Raw genomic sequence first — 19,503 nt, forward strand, 5'->3', positions numbered from 1 at the left:
TCCGCCACCACGTGAAGCTGCTTCGGAAGAATACCCGAACAGGAAAAGAAGTGTGGGTCAGCTAGTGATTTGCACGCTTCCAACTGTGCTGTGTCTGTTTGCTAAAGATGAGGTTCTTAAGCATCGTTTGGCATTTCGCCACCTGTACCTGCGACCGAGTTGGTATACTGGTTAAGTCACTGACTCGCATGCCATTTGTTTTGCTGTGATGGGTCAAGAGCTACCGATCCGTTTAACCGCGCTTGTTAAGACAAGATGCTGCTAGCCAACAGCTGCATGTTCGAGTCTCATTTAGATCATTCCAAATTTTTTCTCCTTTACCTACATGATCCTCTTCCTTTTCTTTGGAGACAAGACAGTGTAATATTGCCATACAGTTCCCCCGCTTTTTCTGCTGCTTCCTATGCTCTAATGAAATAAGAGTCTTAGAAATTGTGAAAAAGGAAGGGTACGAGAAGAAAAAAAAAAGAAATTTTTCATACGTTCTTAAGCCCGGTATTGAAATGATGAGTACGTTATTATCCATGGTGATCCATCTGCATATTTCCGATAATGGGAAACTTCTTTTGAACACCTTCCTTGTCTACACCTGTGAAGAATATATTTAATACAGGGAGATGAGAAAAATCATGGAACCCTCCAGGATAGCCGAGAGTGCTAAGGCGCTGCTTCTTGGGTAGGTGCGCCGGCCCCAGATCGAATCCGCCCGGCGGATTAACGACGACGGCCGGTGTGCCGGTCAGCCTGGATGTGGTCTTTAGGCGGTTTTCCACATACTACTAAGGGAATACCGGGCTGGTCCCCACGTCCCCCCTCAGTTACAAGACTCACAGACATTTAAAACACATTCACACTATCTCACGATTTACACTCGACACAGACAGCTGGGGTACACGGTCCTGGGGGGTACAGGGTGGTGGCAGGAAGGGGATCCGGCCACCCCTTAAAATTAACATGCCAAATCCAATAACCATGGCCGGCCCTGCGTCACCGCTGGACAAGGCACAAGCGATGGAATAGAATAGACTAGATGAGAAAAATCATGGGATACCTGCTAATATCGTGTCGGACTTCCTTTTGCCTAGCGTAGTGCAGCAACTCGACGTGGCATGGACTCAAAAAGGCGCTGGCAGTCCCCTGCAGAAGTATTGAGCCATGCTGCCTTTATAGCTGTCCATAACTGGGAAATTGTTGCCGATGTAGGAGTTTGTGCATGAACTGACCTCTTGATTATGTCCCATAAGTGTTCGATGGGATACATGTTGCGCAATCTGTGTGGCCATTTTATTGTCTCGAATTGTCCAAACTATTCTTCAAACTAACTGCGAACAACTGTGACCCCATGATATGGCACGCTCTCATCCATAAAAATGAAGTCCATGAATGTATGATAACGGCCTTCAAGTAGCCGAACATAACCATTTCCAGTGAATGATAGGTTCAGTTGGAACAGAGGACCAAGTCTATTCCATGTAAACACTGCTCACACCATTACAGAGCCACCGCCAGCTTGCACAGTGCCTTGCTGCCGTCAGCTCTTACCAACTGAAATTGGGAGTCATCTAACCAGGTCACGGTTTTCCAATCTCCTAGGGTCCAACCGATATGATCACGAACCCCGGAGCGGCGCTGCAGGCAATGTCGTACTGTTAGCAGAGTCACTCGCGTCTGTCGTATGCTGCCATAGACCATTAACGCCAAATGTCGTCACACTGCCCTAACTGGTACGTTCGTCACACGGGGTTTGGCATTGATTTCTGCGGTTATTTCACGTAGTGTTGCTGTTTATCAGCACTGATAACTCTACGCAAACGTCGCTGCTCTCGGTCATTAAGTGAAGGGTGTTGGCACTACGTTGTCCGTGGCGACAGGTAACGCCTGAAGTTTTGTAATCTGTGCATAATCTTGACACTCTGGATCTGAGACTTTCGAATTCCCTAACGATTTCCGAAATGGAATGTCCCATGCGTCTAGCACAATCTACCATTCCTCATTCAAAGCCTGTTAGTTCCCGTCGTGCGTCCATAATCACGTTGGAAAGCTTTTCACATGAATCACCTGGCTACAAATGACAGCCCTGCCAATGCACTGGCCTTTTATACGTTGTGTAAGCGATACTTGTGCCATCTTTATATATTCATATCGCTATCCCATGAATTTTGTCACCGCAGTCTAATACTCACCTCATTGCGATAAATTATTTTCCCCACTGACAACAACGTCTTTCGTTATCATTAGACGTTTTAGGTTTTTAACTCAATGGGAATGTTGTTCGCACCAGCATTAGACTGTTGTCTACTTCTGTTGTTACCATAAAGCATTCTGATTATTTTTGAATTCTCTGTATCAACACTTAACTTCCTTAATAAGTAGAACTTGCTTCTCTATAATTTTCATCACTTCATCATTTTTATCGCCTAGTTAGCTCTACAAGCATTTATTTTTTATATATATTCAAGTACTCTGCAGGTCTCTAGATTAACACAATGTTTCAAAAATATTCATCCGACTTCACAATGCAAAGGAAGACAGAAACTCTCTGGTGCAGCTAGCTCGCTCACTCGTGCAAGACCCAGTATACGTCGAGTTGGTATGGTGATAATAATGCAACAAAGGGCATTTGTTTCATCTCTTTCAACACGTGTAAATCAAGAAAAGCCATTTTAACACCAAAATAATGCACTCAAGAGTGGTTAGCAATCTCAACAGTAATGGGATACTTAGTAAATCACAGTTTGGATTTCAAAAATGCTGTTCCACTGAGACAGCAATATACAGTTTCACTGTCCACATAATAGTGAAACGTTACCAATAGGAATTTTCCGTGACTTGCCCAAAGAATTTGACTGTGTGATCCATGACATTATGTTACAGAAATTAAAGTTCTACAGTATAAATGGAATAGCATACGAGTGGTTTAAATCATATCTGCAGGACAGGAAACAAAAGTTTCTTCATTTGGATCAAGTAATTTAAATAAGTTTGCCACTTCGTCTAACTGGGGTGAAATTGCAATAGCTGTGCCACAGGGTTCAATCATGGGCCCCCTTCTGTTCCTGATATATGTGAACGACCTCCCTTCTTATCTGAAACAAGAAGCTGAACCGACACTGTTTGCTGATGATACAAGAATCATTATTAATCCACTAAAAGAAACTCCAATTGAAAATGATACAAATAAGGTCTTTGGAAAAGTTATTAATTGGTTTTCTGCAAATGGACTTGATCTAAACTTTGAAAAAACACAGTGCATCCAATTTTCTGCTGCAGAAAGCACAGTTTCTTCAAGAAATATAACACATCAACAGAAAACTGTAGACAGGGTAGAGCATACTAAGTTTTTGGGTGTACATATAGATGAGAATCTTAATTGGAAAATTTATATTTTGGATCTTCTAAGGCCACTTGGTTTCGTAACTTTTGCAATCAGAATAATTGCCAATTTTGAGGATATTGTAATTAGTAAGCTAACATACTTTGCATATTTTCACTCTCTGATGTCATACAGAATAATACTTGGGGTAACTCGATACTTAGACAAAAAGTATGCACTGGTCAAGAGAAAGTGGTTAGAATAATGTGTGGGGTTCATAGTCGCACATCTTGTAGGTATCTTTTTAAAATATTGGGAGTTCTTACAACAGCCTCACAGTACATTTACTCATTAATGAAATTTGTTCTCAACAACATAGACCAGTTTAAAAAGAACAGTGACATTCATGATTATAATATCAGAAAAAGAAAGACTTACACTATCCTTTACTCAATCTATCTTTGTCACAGAAAGGGGTAAAATATGCAGCTATAAAATTTTTTACCAAATTACCAGATGAAATGAAATGTCTGACATACAGCAGTAATAGCTTGAAAAATAAATTGAAATCATATCTCCTTGACCATTCCTTCTATACCATAGATGAATTCTTGAATAGGAATAAATAAATCTATTAATATAGTATACGCATGTTGTGCCATTTAAGGGAATGGGGTAAATAATAGAAATATTAATGTTTAAGACTGTACTGTAATATATATATATAAATATATAAATATATATATTAAAAATCTTCTATCATATGTGTATTTCTTGAGCAGTTGACACGTTCCACGTCATAACGGCTTCTGCGTGCGATTGATCAATGGAACACACAATGAACTAACTAACTAACTAAGCTGCTGTTTATTTACTGGCTGACTAGTTTCAAGCTTTTCCAATTTTCGCAAGCCACGTATTTGTATTTCGGTTAGGGCTGATGCAGACAGTTGAGTTTATGTCCTCACACTTCAATGTATCTCATATCTTAGTTATCCTGCATGATGTGATCCACTGATAACACTATTGTATACACAGTGCAGAATATTTTTCTTATTTTCTATACTGTGTGCCATGCTGGCTTATTTATTGTATATGTTACGTGTAATGACATTCACTCTAAGAAAAAAAAGAAGCAAATCGAAGGAACTATACGAGTGGGAAGGAAATTGGTAGATGTGATGTACATGTACATACAAACAAATTATTATAGTTTCCGAAAAACTGGATAATTTAGTCAAGAAAATAAGCTTCATAAATTGAGCAAGTTAATAATACGTTGGTCCACCTCTGGCCCTTATGCAAGCAGTTATTCGGCTACACATTGATTGATAGGGTTGATGGATGTATTCCTGAGGAATATCGTGCCAAATCTGTTCAACTGGCGCATTAGAGAGTCAGATTCTCGAAATGGTATGAGGGCCCCGCCCATAATGCTCCATAAATTCTGGATTAGAGAGAGATCCGGCGACCTTGCTGGCCAAGGCAGGCTTTAGCAAGCAGTAAATAAGTCTCTCCGCGTGCGGGCGGGCATTAGCTTGCTGAGATGTAAGCACAGGATGGCTTGGCATGAAGGGCAACAAAACGGAACGAAGAATATCGTCCACGTACCGCTCGTCGTTGGGACTCAATACAAAGTGGTACTTAACAATTCTATTCCAGTCAATGAGATTCCAGGCCAAAGACGTGTTTGGAGACGGGACGGACTGCGGTGGGATACCAACCTCACTGTCACCCACCAAACGGCCCATACAACCAGCCTTGATGATCTGGGGTTCCATTTCATTTCGCAGCAGAACCCTTTTGGCTGTCATCTGCGGCCCCCTCACAGCACAGCGGTACGTCGGCGACGTTCAGCGCCCCGTTTTGTTGCCCTACATGGCAAGCCTATGGTTACATTTCAGCAAGATAATGCTCACTCGCGCACGGCAGAGTTTCTGCTGCTTGTCTTCGCGCTTGCCAAAACCTACCACGACCAGCAAGTCTGTAGATATCTCTCCAGGTGAGAACGCGTGGAGCATTATGGTCAGAGGCTTCCAACCATACCGGGAGTTTGACGAAATAACACGCCAGTTGGACAGAATTCGGCACGATGTCCTTCAGGAGGACATCCAACAAATAAATCAATCAACCAATGCTAAACCAAGCAACTACTTGCATAAGGGCCGGAGATGACTTGCTCAATTTGTGAATCTTTTTGTCTTGAATAAATCATCCAATTTTTTTGAAATTGCAATCATTTGTTTGTGTGTACATGTACATGACATGCCGATGTTCATCCCATTCATGGCGCTTCGTTTTGTCTTAAGAGAGTAAGTGGAAGTGTCGACACTAACCATATGCTGATTACAAATACGTGGCTCTTGAAAGTGGGCACAGTCCGAAATTAGTCAGCCGATAAATAAACAGAAGCTTTGATGTTCAAACGTCTTTTCTTTAATATTTGATAGCAGTATGAAATGACTTACTTGAAACGTTTATACGTGTAATTCGGTTGCAGCTGTACCTCACGACTCTCTTATTAAGTAGAGCGCTGACCCTCCTACAACTCAAAGCACACGACGATGGCACCAAATCACACCATTGGTTTCGAAGTTCGCCTGATCTGTGCGAGCTTGGGAATGTCTCCTGTGCTTAACTCCACCCACTGTAACTTCGTGTGCACTGTGACGTCGCATAGCAACAATAACGAACGCAGTAACACCAGATACTCTCGCAGAAATATGCAAGGAGTTTGCTTGTTGCTAGATGTTTGTCGTGCGTTTCGTGAACGAAACACTGAACGTTTGTGAGAGGGAAATGCAAACTTCGATCCTAAACGAATTTGTGAAAATGTATCTCAAGGTCGTATTTGCATGCATGTAAAAAGGCTTTCCTTGTAAAATCAGATGGTTGTTTCGAAGATTTAACCTTTGTAATCCTACGTGTAAGTTTTTCAAGGAAGTCACTAACCTGACACATGTCACGTACTCTGGCAAGATTCCCTCTACTGTGGAAATCTTTTTCCCTTAGAGTGACACTTTTACAGCCAACATATTCCATCAATTGGTCAGTACGTTGCAATCCCTTTATTCCCTACAAATTTTTCCTCCTTGCAGTTTTCTCTAGTACCAAGGAAATTTTATCTTGATGTCTTAACATGCCTTAACATGTCCTATCATCCTATGATTCATTCTAGTGTTTTTGCACAATTTATTTTCTCATCGAGTCTGTCAGGAACCTCCTTATTTGTTTCCTTATCAGTCCACTTAATTTTCAGCCTCGTTCTGTAATGCCAGATCTCAAATGTTCGGTTCCCCTGCTTTTTCGGATTTTACACAGCTGAATACTCACGAGCGTACAATACTGTGCCCCAGAAGCACATCGTAGCAAATTTCTTCCTGAAATAAGAGCTACGTTTGACAGCCGTTGACTTCATTTGTCAGGAATCTCCCTGTGTCGGTCTTATATTCTCCTTACTGCTTTGGTAATGCTTAATGCATCGTTGGACGCAGAAGTCGTACATTTCGTCTACTATGTGGCTCCACTTTTGTTTTTACTTTAACCTTTTATGTGCTGCTCCTCAATAATTAAACCTTTCTTTCGTTCATTTTCATCGTCGTTCAGTCGTCAGTAGGCTGTTCAATCCATACAACAGGTCCTGGAATTTTTCCTCACTTTCACAGAGGGTAACAACGTCATCAGAGGAGTCACATAGCGCATTTTCCCCCCTTTTATGTTACTCTTACCTGCATTGTAAAATTTAAATCTTAAGGCTAATAAAGAACTTTGCTATGAGAGGCCTATCTGATCCCTCTCACGTTTTTGTGTTTATAAACTGTTCATTGGCTCTTGCCACTTCCCAATGCTTGTGAAAATAGCCGACCTCTCGGAAAGAAGAATGCCATTGTTTTCTTTATGTTTGCATATGTAATAAAGATAATCTGGGTCCGCTCTCCTCATTTCCTTCCTAATCCAACTAATATGAAAATCTAGTCTGACAACACATGACAAAGAGGTAGATTAATAAAACGAACACCGGAAGATGCCAGCGTGTGTATCACTATTTGCATTTTGACCGAGACATCAGCCTGCTCTGATTAGAAGTCAGTTAATATCGGTTTCCACAATTCATTTCAGTGTGGGTATAGCAGAAATAATTTGTCACTATCGTAATTAGCTCCTTATAATAGAACCTATGCAGACAGTTTGATACTCCTCTAAACACGTTAAGGAACAAGCAAGTTAGATATTAGATATGCTTTGCAAGTCTCTTAGGGGTTTGTCACAGTACGTTTTAGGTGGTATCCACGGGCGAGGATACTTCATCGTTAACAGTGGAGACATGCCTCTTGCGGAGGCAATGGACCCATACCCGAAAAGACGGCTCAGAAACTGACGATCGTGTATGACCCCAGGCGACATACTGGCGCCAGTAAAAAGTTGACAGGCAGCTCATTAAGTAGGAAGTTATCTCCCACCAGACATACCGACGCAAAGGTGTTTACGAATATGGTGGGAAGTTGTAAGACGTTTTCAAAAATGTTCAGGATGGTAGGGAGAGAAACGAACATTTTGTAATTTCTCATAGGCTAACGCCAAGGCTAGACCTCTCACTGTACCGCTTTATGTGAAGTAGATCTATCCGAAGTTGGTAAAACGAGAGAAGGGTAAAATTTTCTCCATTCTGATAGGTCAAACGAGTAACCATGAGACCTGGTCCGCTGACGCAGAATTATATTTGTTGAGGCGGCAGGGTTAGAGAAACAGGAAAGAGAACGGTCAGTGGTTCAAATGGTTCAAATGGCTCTGAGCACTATGGGACTCAACTGCTGAGGTCATTAGTCCCCTAGAACTTAGAACTAGTTAAACCTAACTAACCTAAGGACATCACAAACATCCATGCCCGAGGCAGAATTCGAACCTGCGACCGTAGCGGTCTTGCGGTTCCAGACTGCAGCGCCTTTAACCGCACGGCCACTTCGGCCGGCAACGGTCAGTGTCGGAGATCAGTGTAGAGGAGTTTGTTTCGCTCTAGATCTGAGATGGCAGGTAGAAAGGTGAGTATTGTCCCTGCAGTAATATTAGTCTTTAACTGAGATCGGAATCGTGTGAAATTTAGAAACCCTGCGATTAAGTTAGAGTCGTTTCACAACAGTAGGCATGACTTTTAACTTTTGATTTCAATTCTTTTGCGATGCGGGACTCAGCGTTTGTTATAGTGAATCTTGAGTTACCATTGACTTCCTAGGTAACTCACCCATTATAAACATTAATTCTGCCACATGCCTAACATCTCCTTACTATCATGAGAAAAGCAGTCACTTCTGCCACATCATTTAAAGTAAATTCAGTCTCGATCTCTGGAAGTAATGCCTCTTTTACACTGTGTTTCACAGTACCTTATGGACCGACCATACATGCGTTAGTTGTAACTGAGACGTTTAATACTTCATGTGATTCTTAATTTTTGTGAACGAAGATGTTCATCATGTTCAGTTTCTTTATTTGTGTAGATACTGTAAAATAAATGTGTAACAATTGAGTTCTGCTTGATAGCATTTAGGTAGTTAATTGATCCATGCCATTTTGAATATAAGTTAACCAAGGCCACCAGCCATACTTCTCGTAGGTGACGGACTGACAATTCTATGGTGCAAATCTTGTTTAAAATATCAGATAGTTCCCGATCAGTCTACAGGCCATAGGATCTTTTTCTTTTTTTGTATTAATCATTGACGCTCAGGCATCTAGCGAGCCTTGTGTCGACCCAATAGTAGAAACAAACAGCAACAGCTTACTTGGTTACTCACGACATATTACAAACTTCTTTCAATTAGCTTAACCTTCCAGGATGTTATTCACATATTCATTAACAATAAATTACTTTCACTTAACTCACCCTGCCAGAATATCCACATATTCGTTAGTCCTAGGTTTCGTTCAACTAATATGTAACTAAGTATGATACTGCTGTATTTTTACAGGAAAAACTACTTAACATTGTTTTTATATTACCCACTTTTGAATGCTTATTTAGTACTCTCTAGGCAGTGTTCTCTGTTTTGTTACACTGAAACAGGTATCTCGACGATGAAGTCCAAAACAGATTTCTTCCTTTTCAGTACAAAATGCTTTCACAAGGCTTTTCTATTCTCTGGACTCTCATCGTACGTTTGATCAAGGTCTGGAGATAGTGGAAGAGTCTTCATGTGTTCCGGGGACTTTTGTAGGAAGTGGCGTAAGGACTCTCATCGTACGTTTGATCAAGGTCTGGAGATAGTGGAAATGTCTTCATGTGTTTCGGGGACTTTTGTAGGAAATGGCGTAAGATGGAAATCGTTAGTCATACTTTCATCGCTGATTACTACCTATAACTTCTGTAAAAATGAAAGTGTGATACGTGTACTTTATGGCTGCAGACAAATGAAGAAGTGAAGGAGACCTGTCATATAACTTTGTTAAGGACCTGATCAGAGGTACACTAACTCTGGCCTCTGAGGAAGTAGTGTTCACTGTTGGGTTTTTGTGGCATACAATATCTGTACTTTTAAACGTTTCTCTTCAGCTGTTTATTACATATGCCAAACAGCTACCTATTTTTCTCAATTTGGCTACTACAAGATTAACGAAAAGTAAGTTCAGTTATACTAAGTGCCATTGTTTGCTCTGCAACAGGCTGTTGGACAAAATGAAAGATGTGTCTCTTTCTACATGCAAGATACTGATCAACAACTTTGAGAAGATAATGAATGATGCAAGAATAGACGATCAGAGCACTTCAAAAGCACTTAAAAATTGGACTCGCCTATAGATTGAAGAATGAGTATGTAATTGCTGAAATGTTTATGATCATGATTTTATTTTGTTTTCTTACTGCAAATAAATTAATATTCTGTGTGTGTGTGTGTGTGTGTGTGTGTGTGTGTGTGTGTGTGTGTGTGTGTGTGTGTGTGATTTTTGTGTTCTGTGTTGGTTTGGTAAGGAGGAGACCGCATATGTTTGACAAAATTTTGTTGATCCCCACAAAGCTATCTCAGTCTGTGAGTGGAGAATTTATTATTTGCTGACTTCGGTGATTAGTGAATGTCTTGTAGGAAATTTGTCACTGATTGATCTTAGAGTTTTGTAGATTTTGGAGGCTACGGTTTTTTCTTTCAACTCCTTCTCTTATAATTTTTTACTTTGCTTCCAGGTCTACTGATACTCCGGTGGTTAGAAATGAAAACCAGAGGCATTTGTAACCTCATTTATTCATGTACTGTATTTATATTAATTTTTATGTCTGTTGTCCGTAACCTTCGCTTCAGACAGGAACTATTTCATATACAGTGAGCTGCAAACGGCGTACAATGGCATACAGGAATGTTTTTTACCTGAAAGCAATTTGAAACAGAAGTATATGCTTTCGCTCGTTTTTATTACTTACAGAAAAACTGCAGGAGGAGGTACTGCAATACAATTTACATTATTAGAAGTTTTATGACGCTGGTAAAATCGAGATATGAATGAATAGTAATGAACCCATTAATGGCCTTAAATTTGTAATGTGTTATATTTACGAGTTATTAAACTGGTATGCAATATTGGCGTAACTTGCTCACAGTCGGAGACGGTAGCTGGAACTCGTAAGACTTGTAGTATCACGTGACCCTCCCGCTATGACGCACGTCGCAGAGCCCAAATATGTTGTTGGCACCGGGTGGGTGTACATATCCGTCAGGAACAAAAAAAAAATTATACCTTATAGGGGATTACAGACGACAGCAAACACTCAACGTTGAGATGCGGATCATTTAAAATAGATTTAGTGTCAAACAATTCTGGTAACATCACGTGCAATTACCTACGTCTTTAACGGCAATAACCAATCTGAAAGCATAAAATAACGACAAACAAGTCATCAAATAATCACAGGTATTGCAATACAGACGCTTATATGAAACAACTGTAAATAAACGTTCACGACTCTATAAAAACCTGTTTGCAGCAGTTAAATTTTATTTACCGAAACACATTATAGCTTCTTGAGATGGGCAAACGTAAGGGATTATAGTTCCTTCCCTCTTAAGCATTTAAGGGAAAATAAAAGAGGAAAAACAAAATAAAGAAAACAGGTAGTCTCTCTTAATGTTTTGTGAAAAAATGAAGTTACTTCATTGTCGGGCCATTTTAGGCTCCAGAAACGGCCACCACCAGTCACAGGACTGTATTAATGCCACCGAAATCTGAATAAACTGCGCTTGTCGAAGTATTAGATATGATGGCTATACACGAGGAATTTATGTTTTGTCGTAGCCTCTTTTGTGTAGCTAGTATTGGTCTAAGAACTTCGTCCTCAGAGATACACACATATCGAGAGGTTTTGGTCTGGAAATAACGATGTGTATGGAAGAACATCACTTCGATCCTTCATCGTGAGGTAATGACATCCAAGACCATAAATAGATGGTACTGAGACGGAGACCACCTGATCGTAACTTCCAAAAACTCTCGGATGGCGAGGAAAAACGCTGTCTGGAGCGTGCCAAGATACACCTTGTTGTGATAGTTGTAAAGAAGCGAGCGATGACAGGTCACGTCACGTATTAAATATTAGTAGATTAATTTCATAATCCATAGAAATGTATGGTTTACAGGAGCCGGTACACACAATTGTGGTGTTTGATACTACAGTCCAGTTTAATTGCACCTCTTCAGACAAGATAACGTTCCTTGTAGATTCTTCACTTTATGGAATCATGTTTTCGACCTTAATCTACATACGCATTAAACCACTCTTCGCACTAATATTAGTAATTTTGTTTTTAGGTATAACTTAGAGCGAGCGAAAAACTACTGTATGTCTCGGCATATCCTTCAAATCTTAAGTCTGTTACTCTCAATCACTCTATGTAAGGGATCAGCAGAATTGTTGCTCATTCTTATACAAACGCCGGTTCTTTATGTTTACTAAACAGGTTTTCAAGAGAGCAAAGTCGTCTTTAGTCCAAAGATTTACGTTTAATATAGTGAGCATCTTCGTTACCACTGCATATGAACTATACCGACCTGTTACGAACCGAACAGCTCATTTCTGAATTCCAGTGATGTCTTTATCAGTAAACACTTCCGGACTAAGTTGCCGTGGTCGATCTGTAGAACTTGTTCTCCCTGACGTTTCGTTCTCAACTACGGAGAACATCTTCCGAGGTGAGTCGACGACTGGCTGCTAGGAGCTGGGGCCGCCGCTTATATAGAGATCGTAGGGGGCGCCACCACACGTCACGTGGCGTCGATGTGCAGCTATCTCTGGCTATCGTCTGTCGATTGCAGGCAATCGATTGTAACGTGATTGATGCAACGTCGACCGGCATATCTTATCCAATTTTAATCCTTCTTCAACGTTCTCCGTAGTTGAGAACGAAACGTCAGGGAGAAGAAGTTCTACAGATCGACCACGGCAACTTAGCCCGGAAGTGTTTACTGATAAAGACGCCGGCCGTGAAAGCCTACATGGAATGATTCCAGTGATGTCTGTTGGAATGTGTGATTGATAAGAACTAGGGCACTTCTTTAGAATACGTCACGTTGGAGTTGTGTGCACACTGCTGACAATTGTGAAGCCTTCGAGCCCCACTGCTCGCGTTCATAGCGTTTAGGAATGTTCACGTTCTATTTAAGGTTCATCAGAGATTATCCATACAAATACTCGGCTTACCATGCATTTGCGTGGCGGTGAGACAGCTTCGGAAGCTAACACACATCGTCAATAATTTTTTTATTTCAAAGAGGAACAGTGTCGTTGCCTTCCCGTCCATGCCAATGAACATTATTGAGTCACATACAAATTAAAACATTTTAAAGGAAGAAACAGAACTACAGAATGAGATTTTCATTCTGCAGCGGAGTGTGCACTGATATGAAGCTTCCTGGAAAATTAAAACCGTGTGCCGGACCGAGACTTGAACTCGGGACCTTTGGCTTTCGCGGGCAAGTGCTCCACCATTTTTTTTTGGCAAGTGCTCAACCAGCTTTTTTATATTTTATCTTTTTATTTTTTTTCGTTTTTTGTTTTTTATTTTTTCCTTTTGTTAATTTTGCAGCTTATAAGAAAAACAAATCAAAACCTCTTGTGTATGAAAATAAAAGACGACGTTCTTCATAAAATAACACAATATCCTCTGAAAACGGAAAACAACGGCCTTCTTTTTTTTATTCTTTTTTATTTTTATTTTTTTGTTAACATAAATGAGTATACAGTCTCACCATCGGTAGCAACTTTTTTTTTATTTTTTTTTTTATTTTTAGGAGCACAGGAGAAAGAAAACAAATAGGCTGCAGATAGAGAGCTATGTGTGAAAAGGATAAACATGTGTAAGGAGGAAAAAAACTTAGAAGAGGAGGAGAAAAGAGAAGTGAAATAAAATAGGAATACTTTCCGCGCCATGCTCCACTTTGGCGCGCCATCAGAACAAAATGCATTCTATCATTGACCATTGAAGGGGAACGTGGGATCGTCCAGTCTTGGCTGGCACGGTTCGTTGAGATTCCAGCTTTGAGGCGGGTTGGTGAAAATACTCTGTAAATAGTTCGCGAAAGTAGGCCGATAGTGTCGATGTCGGCGAAGGGTGTGGTGATGTACTTGGAGCCGTGTCCAAAAGTCCGCCGGATCGACGATGTCGTCCCGGAAGAGGTAGTTGGCAGCCATGCCACTGATCCATGTGATGGCGTGCCACTTAGCCGATGGAAAGTAGGTCGTGTTGGGATACATCATCATGGTAGGAGAAACGTGATGTGATGGTACTCAGAGGTAGAAAGCCACAATCTTCTGTACGAGGGTCCAGACAGCTGCTGCTGGCCCACACTCAAAACGATGTAAATCTGTATCTTCGACATTGCACTTGAGGCACAAGGGTGAGTCCACCAGTGCGATGCGATGCAGTTTCTGTCTTGTAGTATACTTGCCGTTGACGAGAAGGTACCACATAGAGGTGGTGTCAGTGGTGTGATATGGTTGGTGGATTGTTTTCCAAACTGTAGGCCATGAAATCTGGGGGTGACGTGTTTCGACGGGGTTGCGGGGTGGAGACTTTCGGAGAAGGCGGTAGATGTCGCGGGTAGTCGTCTTCCTGGTCCTGGGGAGCTCGGTGCATATGTAGCTGTACTCCAAAAAGAAACGGCCGATATGTGACATCGGAGGTGGGATGTGTGCCAAAGACGTCGGTGGGCGTCTCGAAACAGGTGCGTGCTCGGAGGTCAACATTCCAGTAAAACAAGCATTTTTGCTTTTCCATAACCGGAGCATAGTATTGGTGTAAAGTGTCGTAGTCCTGCCTCTCACATTAACCAGATCGAGGCCACCAACCCGCTTCGGTGAGGTAAGAGCTTCATACTGGACTTTGAAGATGTGTCCAGAACAAATGAAATAGCCGAAAGCCGCCCGTAATTTGGCCGCCATTGTCGCAGTGATGGGCAGAATCTGCGCTATATGGGGTATCCGGGCTGCCAGATGAGTATTGACGAAGGTGACCCTCTGGCACATAGTCAGCGGGCGTAGTATGTGATTTTGTATGTTGGCTCTGATGCGTTGCAGCAGCGCCCGAAAATTGATCGCCGAGGTGCGGCGAATGTCTCGCGTGTACACCAACCCGAGACAGCGAAGGGTGTACACCAGTTGAAATGGGACTACGCTGTCTGCGGGAAGGCCGCGGCCGATCTTCATGGCGCATGATTTTGCCACGTTCATAGCGCTCCCTGCCCCTGCACTGTAACGGGTAATCCACTGCATCGCAGCTTGTACGTCGGCCGCTGAACGTACGACGAGGGACAAGTCGTCCGCGTAAGCTTGCCAGCGGAACATACACTCCTGGAAATTGAAATAAGAACACCGTGAATTCATTGTCCCAGGAAGGGGAAACTTTATTGACACATTCCTGGGGTCAGATACATCACATGATCACACTGACAGAACCACAGGCACATAGACACAGGCAACAGAGCATGCACAATGTCGGCACTAGTACAGTGTATATCCACCTTTCGCAGCAATGCAGGCTGCTATTCTCCCATGGAGACGATCGTAGAGATGCTGGATGTAGTCCTGTGGAACGGCTTGCCATGCCGTTTCCACCTGGCGCCTCAGTTGGACCAGCATTCGTGCTGGACGTGCAGACCGCGTGAGACGACGCTTCATCCAGTCCCAAACATGCTCGATGGGGGACAGATCCGGAGATCTTGCTGGCCAGGGTAGTTGACTTACACCTTCTAGAGCACGTTGGGTGGCACAGGATACATGCTGACGTGCATTGTCCTGTTGGAATAGCAAGTTCCCTTGCCGGTCTAGGAATGGTAGAACGATGGGTTCGATGACGGTTTGGATGTACCGTGCAGTATTCAGTGTCCCCTCGACGATCACCAGTGGTGTACGGCCAGTGTAGGAGATCGCTCCCCACACCATGATGCCGGGTGTTGGCCCTGTGTGCCTCGGTTGTATGCAGTCCTGATTGTGGGGTTCACCTGCACGGCGCCAAACACGCATACGACCATCATTGGCACCAAGGCAGAAGCGACTCTCATCGCTGAAGACGACACGTCTCCATTCGTCCCTCCATTCACGCCTGTCGCGACACCACTGGAGGCGGGCTGCACGATGTTGGGGCGTGAGCGGAAGACGGCCTAACGGTGTGCGGGACCGTAGCCCAGCTTCATGGAGACGGTTGCGAATGGTCCTCGCCGATACCCCAGGAGCAACAGTGTCCCTAATTTGCTGGGAAGTGGCGGTGCGGTCCCCTACGGCACTGCGTAGGATCCTACGGTCTTGGCCTGCATCCTTGCGTCGCTGCGGTCCGGTCCCAGGTCGACGGGCACGTGCACCTTCCGCCGACCACTGGCGACAACATCGATGTACTGTGGAGACCTCACGCCCCACGTGTTGAGCAATTCGGCGGTACGTCCACCCGGCCTCCCGCATGCCCACTATACGCCCTCGCTCAAAGTCCTCCAGCTGCACATACGGTTCACGTCCACGCTGTCGCGGCATGCTACCAGTGTTAAAGACTGCGATGGAGCTCCGTATGCCACGGCAAACTGGCTGACACTGACGGCGGCGGTGCACAAATGCTGCGCAGCTAGCGCCATTCGACGGCCAACACCGCGGTTCCTGGTGTGTCCGCTGTGCCGTGCGTGTGATCATTGCTTGTACAGCCCTCTCGCAGTGTCCGGAGCAAGTATGGTGGGTCTGACACACCGGTGTCAATGTGTTCTTTTTTCCATTTCCAGGAGTGTATGATCCCGGAGTGGAATACCTGTCAAACGTCGCCGTAATCCGCAAATGAGTGGTTCCATCGCAATGGCATAAAGCACCGTCGATAAAGGGCAACCCTGCCGTACTGAGCGTTCAATCCGTATAGGTCCTGTAAGTCTGTCGTTGACGAGAAGTCTGGACGTTGCTCCACGAAGGAGCCGCATAATCACTTACGTGAACATCGGGGGAATTGCCATTCGGTCCATCACTGCGTTGATGAATGCATGATTGACGCGGTCAAACGCTTGTTTGAAGTCGATGGAGATTAAAGCGCCTGGCAGTCGCGAGTGTGTTGCCACAGCGATCACGTCCCTATATTCACTGAGGGCTGTCTGTATATTACTATCGCCGCCTAAGGATGTTTGTTCGTGCGAAACAATGTCTCGTAAGACATGTTTGAGCCGCACTGCTAGAAGGCGTGTGAAAATCTTGAAGTCGGAATTGAGTAACGTGATCGGCCGATAACTGTCGAGTCGTGTTCCTCCTGCGGGTTTCGGGACTGGTACAAGTAAGCCTTCCATGAACATTGGTGGCGGGTTCGCCGCGCCGGACAAAAGTTCCCAGTACATGTCCCTCCATCGTGGCATCATCAAATCTTGGAAGGTTCTGTAAAATTCGAGAGGTAAACCATCCGGGCCGGGAGATCGATTCTACATCTACATCTACATTTATACTCCGCAAGCCACCCAACGGTGTGTGGCGGAGGACACTTTACGTGCCACTGTCATTACCTCCCTTTCCTGTTCCAGTCGCGTATGGTTCGCGGGAAGAACGACTGTCTGAAAGCCTCCGTGCGCGCTCTAATCTCTCTAATTTTACATTCGTGATCTCCTCGGAAGGTATAAGTAGGGGGAAGCAATATATTCGATACCTCATCCAGAAACGCACCCTCTCGAAACTTGGCGAGCAAGCTACACCGCGATGCAGAGCGCCTCTCTTGCAGAGTCTGCCACTTGAGTTTGTTAAACATCTCCGTAACGCTATCACGGTTACCAAATAACCCTGTGACGAAACGCGCCGCTCTTCTTTGGATCTTCTCTATCTCCTCCGTCAACCCGATCTGGTACGGATCCCACACTGATGAGCAATACTCAAGTATAGGTCGAACGAGTGTTTTGTAAGCCACCTCCTTTGTTGATGGACTACATTTTCTAAGGACTCTCCCAATGAATCTCAACCTGGTACCCACCTTACCAACAATTAATTTTATATGATCATTCCACTTCAAATCGTTCCGCACGCATACTCTCAGATATTTTACAGAAGTAACTGCTACCAGTGTTTGTTCCGCTATCATATGATCATACAATAAAGGATCCTTCTTTCTATGTATTCGCAATACATTACATTTGTCTATGTTAAGGGTCAGTTGCCACTCCCTGCACCAAGTGCCTATCCGCTGCAGATCTTCCTGCATTTCGCTACAATTTTCTAATGCTGCAACTTCTCTGTACACTACAGCATCATCCGCGAAAAGCCGCATGGGACTTCCGACACTATCTACTAGGTCATTTATATATATTGTGAAAAGCAATGGTCCCTTAACACTCCCCTGTGGCACGCCAGAGGTTACTTTAACGTCTGTAGACGTCTCTCCATTGATAACAACATGCTGTGTTCTGTTTGCTAAAAACTCTTCAACCCAGCCACACAGCTGGTCTGATATTCCGTAGGCTCTTACTTTGTTTATCAGGCGACAGTGCGGAACTGTATCGAACGCCTTCCGGAAGTCAAGAAAAATAGCATCTACCTGGGAGCCTGTATCTAATATTTTCTGGGTCTCATGAACAAATAAAGCGAGTTGGGTCTCACACGATCGCTGTTTCCGGAATCCATGATTATTCCTACATAGTAGATTCTGGGTTTCCAAAAACGACATGATACTCGAGCAAAAAACATGTTCTAAAATTCTACAACAGATCGACGTCAGAGATATAGGTCAATAGTTTTGCGCATCTGCTCGACGACCCTTCTTGAAGACTGGGACTACCTGTGCTCTTTTCCAATCATTTGGAACCTTCCATTCCTCTAGAGACTTGCGGTACACGGCTGTTAGAAGGGGGGGCAAGTTCTTTCGCGTACTCTGTGTAGAATCGGATTGGTATCCCGTCAGGTCCAGTGGACTTTCCTCTGTTGAGTGATTCCAGTTGCTTTTCTATTCCTTGGACACTTATTTCGATGTCAGCCATTTTTTAGTTTGTGCGAGGATTTAGAGAAGGAACTGCAGTGCGGTCTTCCTCTGTGAAACAGCTTTGGAAAAATGTGTTTAGTATTTCAGCTTTACGCGTGTCATCCTCTGTTTCAGTGCCATCATCATCCCGGAGTGTCTGGATATGCTGTTTCGAGCCACTTACTGATTTAACGTAAGACCAGAACTTCCTAGGATTTTCTGTCAAGTCGGTACATAGAATTTTACTTTCGAATTCACTGAACGCTTCACGCATAGCCCTCCTTACGCTGACTTTGACATCGTTTAGCTTCTGTTTGTCTGAGAGGTTCTGGCTGCATTTAAACTTAGAGTGAAGCTCTCTTTGCTTTCGCAGTAGTTTCCTAACTTTGTTGTTGTACCACGGTGGGTTTTTCCCGTCCCTCACAGTTTTACTCGGCACGTACCTGTCTAAAACGCATTTTACGATTGCCTTGAACTTTTTCCATAAACACTCAACATTGTCAGTGTCGGAACAGAAATTTTCGTTTTGATCTGTTAGGTAGTCTGAAATCTGCCTTCTATTACTCTTGCTAAACAGATAAACCTTCCTCGCTTTTTTTATATTCCTACTAATTTCCATATTCAGGGATGCAGCAACGGCCTTATGATCACTGATTCCCTGTTCTGTACATACAGAGTCGAAAAGTTCGGGTCTGTTTGTTATCAGTAGGTCCAAGATGTTATCTCCACGAGTCGGTTCTCTGTTTAATTGCTCGA

The 19,503-nt window shown here is 43.3% G+C and overlaps 1 protein-coding gene across 1 annotated transcript in view; it reads right to left on the reverse strand.

The window, feature by feature from the left end:
* Window positions 1-19,503, reverse strand: part of LOC124613537 — a 110,557-nt gene that overhangs the window by 297 nt on the left and 90,757 nt on the right. The window lies entirely within an intron of this gene.

This window comes from Schistocerca americana, chromosome 4 (assembly GCF_021461395.2).
Source record: "Schistocerca americana isolate TAMUIC-IGC-003095 chromosome 4, iqSchAmer2.1, whole genome shotgun sequence".
Classification (NCBI taxonomy): domain Eukaryota; kingdom Metazoa; phylum Arthropoda; class Insecta; order Orthoptera; family Acrididae; genus Schistocerca; species Schistocerca americana.